The sequence below is a fragment of the Arvicanthis niloticus genome, chromosome 12 (genome assembly GCF_011762505.2).
Source record: "Arvicanthis niloticus isolate mArvNil1 chromosome 12, mArvNil1.pat.X, whole genome shotgun sequence".
NCBI lineage: Eukaryota > Metazoa > Chordata > Mammalia > Rodentia > Muridae > Arvicanthis > Arvicanthis niloticus.
The window spans coordinates 6,197,501-6,201,044 of record NC_047669.1 but is presented as its reverse complement, the minus strand read 5'-3'; the positions used below and the strand labels follow the sequence as shown (position 1 = coordinate 6,201,044).

The 3,544-nt window shown below is 43.0% G+C and overlaps 1 long non-coding RNA gene across 1 annotated transcript in view; it reads left to right on the top strand.

Moving 5' to 3' along the window:
• The first annotated feature begins 3,451 nt into the window (after positions 1-3,451).
• LOC117718242 (uncharacterized) overlaps positions 3,452-3,544 on the top strand; it is a 6,154-nt gene continuing 6,061 nt past the window's right edge. The window contains exon 1 of the long non-coding RNA XR_004608004.2: positions 3,452-3,544. This exon is cut by the window's right edge and continues 470 nt beyond it. This is a non-coding gene — a long non-coding RNA (uncharacterized LOC117718242).

Below are 3,544 nucleotides of genomic sequence, written 5' to 3'. Positions count from 1 at the left end.
ATTAGGGAAATGCTTACTACCCTAGCCCTCTCTCTCCCTTCTTATTCTCTCCCTTCCTCCCTCCCTCCCTCCCTTCCTCCCTCCCTCCTTCCCTTTCCCTTTTCCTCTCCCCTCTCCCTCCTTCCCTCTCTCCCTCCCTCCCTCTCTCCTTCCCTTCCTCCCTTTCCCTTTCCCCCTCCCCCTCCCATCTCTCCCTTCCTCCCTCCCTCTCCTCCTCCCTCTCCCTTTCCCCCTCCCATCTCTCCCTTCCTCCTTCCCTCTCTCCCTCTCCTCGTGTGGTGTTCCCAGCCAATCTCCTTTTTTCTCTTTCTGTCCTTCCTTATTCCTGCTTTCTCTGTCCTCCAGGTTCTCACTCTCTTCCCTTCCTGAATAAGCCCCCCTTTAAACAAGGTCTGTGGCATGGCATGATTTCTCAGGGGGACACCTTAGCATGGGCCACCAGGTACCTCTTACCCTTCCTTGTTTCTGTTGCATTGTATTTTATAATAGTAAGGCTTTATTCTTTACCTGCCCTAGTGTTGCACTGTTCTTAGTCCTGCTTCAAGTGGTTGAAGACATTGTCTATAGAGAGAATATTATTTTTTCCTTTACCTATTCTACTGCCTAGATCATATGTCTCCAACCTTCTTCCTTGCTGCGGTCTAGAGAAAAGAGTCCCTAGTGCCTGTGACCTCTCTTGTGTCATGGCTCCCATGAACTCTATATACTTCTGCTCATTCTTGTTGGCTCAGATTTACTGAACGTTTTACTAAAATGTTTAGGTGACTTCTTATTTATTTGTATAGATTTAGGAAAATCTAGGGTTCTGTAATCATCTGCAGAGTTTTATTCTTATTTGGCTGAGAGTTTCCAGCTTTCACAGTCCCAGCAGAACACTTACTCAGCTTTTCCTTTGTGTGTGCCTCATAGAGAAATGCACTTAATGCACACTAACTTCCTCCCCCACAGTGCTGTTAAAGGCTTGCTGCTGTGTTCATCCAACTGGATCATTGCAACCAGACAACTGAGAACCAAACATTTTCCATGTTTCACCACTTGTTGGGGGTTTTGAGTGCTAAATAACTACAGTTTTTTTTGCCCTCTTTTATTAATTGTCTTAGGGTTTTACTGCTGTGAACAGACACCATGACCAAGGCAAGTCTTATGAAGGACAACATTTAATTGGGGCTGGCTTACAGGTTAGGTTCAGTCCATTATCAAGGCAGGAGCATGTCAGCATTCAGGCAGGCATGGTGCAGGAGGAGCTGAGAGTTCTGCATCTTCATCTGAAGGCTGCTAGCAATACTGACTTCCAGGCAGCTATAATGAGAGTCTTATAGCCCACACCCACAGTGAGTGACACACCTACTCCAACAGGGCTGCACCTTCTAATCCTGCCTTTCCCTGGTCCTAACATGTTCAAACCATCACATTAATTAATCAATCAATCAATCAATCAATTAGTTAATTTTACTCCTGGCTTGCAGCTTCTCCTCTCTCTTCTCCTACCAGTCTCTCTCATCTCCTCTCCCCCATCTTTCACTTTCGCCTCAAAAAAGGGGAGGCCTCTTGTGGATATCAACCTACCTTTGCTTATCAAGTTGTAGTAAGACTAGGTGCATATTCTCCTACTGAGACTAGACAAGGCAGTCCACATAGAAGAAAGGGATCCAAAGTCAGAGACAACTCCTGCAGTTATTTTCAAAGGTGCTAAGGTTGATAAAAATGCCTCCCTCCTCTTGTTATCTGGGAATGAACTAAGTATATTAGAAAGACTTTTAGGTTACTGAACAAGCATGGATTTGCTCAGCTATGGCCAAGGGCACAGAGTTCTGCTCCAAGGACTTGTGCCCCACTTATGTGTGTTTCCTAATCAATATGCCTCAAGTTTTAATATTTCTGCTGAAATCACACTTAATACAGCTAGTTTTAGAATTCTATCAGAGTACCAAAACTCAATAAAGTTCAGATTGGTCTTGCTTGTCTTGGGATTTTCCCTTGAAAGTGAAGGCTGTCACCTCATCTGATCTTTCTGTGTACTTACTATGAACCAGGGTTCTAGGTCTGGTTTCAAATACTCTTTCGAAACGGATGCAAGTTTTCTCCTTACCAGATCTCCACCTGGTTATCCTGTTGTCCTGTGTCATGAAGATCCTGCAGCTTTGCATCAGCAGGACAGGCCCTTTTCTGAGTCCCAGCCATTCACAGATGACAGATTTTGGGGTGGGCCAACTCAGAACCCTGGATCTGAGTTGGTCAGCCCACTGGCTCTTTTTTATCTGCACCACCAGGGTGATATAATCACGGGGCGGGGGGAACAAGAAGAGAATATATATATATATATATATTTGTATATGTCAATGAAGTGAAGAGTTGGTTCTTTGAGAAAATTAACAAGACTAACAAACTTTTAGGTAAATTAACCTAAACCTGCATAGCAGGCAATGGGGCAGGAAGAGCCCAAATACCCACCTTTGAAAGAAATACATCTCTAAAGTTGAGTGTGTTGATAAACAGGCCTCATAATCATGAAGGAATGAAAAATATATGTTCAACATACATTCAACATGTTCTTATTTTATAAACTTTATTATTAAAAAGCTTGTAAATAAATAAAAAACACCACAAACCATTAATTATTTTAATATAAACCTAATGCAGTCTAGCTGCTGCGCTGCTCTGTTACAGTTTAACAGTATCTCTGTGAGACAGAGACAGGGTAAGTTAAAGTTTTTCTATGATTTCCTCTTCCTGTTGGAGCTGAATACTCTTCCTCTTTAACAGACATTTACAAAGCTATACCAGGAAACAGTTGGCAAGCTGTCCAGTTAAATTATAAAACACCATTGTTTACTGAAGAAAAGTGACCTTATAATAGCTATACACATCCAAGTCTATAGATGTGGTTAAGCTGCAATAGAAGCATTCTTTCAGAGATCACAGAATCTAGAGACTGCCCTCAGGTGTCACATAGGCAGAGCCTTTAACATTTATATATGTTTCACTTAACTATTTGCTGTTTCATGCTGTCATTTCCTTTAAGTTCTAGAACACTACATTAATCATGTAAAAACAGATTACATGATTAATGCTAAGGGGATTTACCATCTAAAGACGCCCCAAGCTGACTCAGCAAATGGTACACGGGGTCAAAAGCCCCAGCTACTCCCAAGGAACAGCTGCAAGTCCGCAAGTCGGACTTCAATTTCCAAGTGATTAATGATTAATCATGTAAAAAGCATCGGGCAAAGGCAGCTTCTTTCCTATGTTGCCCAGCTTAGCTCTGCAACATGAAGTCATTTTTCTTGTAGTTCTAGGGTGGCTCTTGCATAACACAGCAGGACAGAGCATCCTTCACTTGGAAACTGAAGTCCGACTTGCGGACTTGCAGCTGTTCCTTGGGAGTAGCTGGGGCTTCTGAGCCCCTGTACCATTTGCTGCGTCAGACTGGGGCCTCTTTAGATGGTAAATCCCCTTAGCAGCAGGCATCGATAGGTTTGTTTCTGCTTTGGCAGCCTGGAGAGCTTGGAAGAAAAGATGAGTGAAACTGACCTGGCAGAGATAT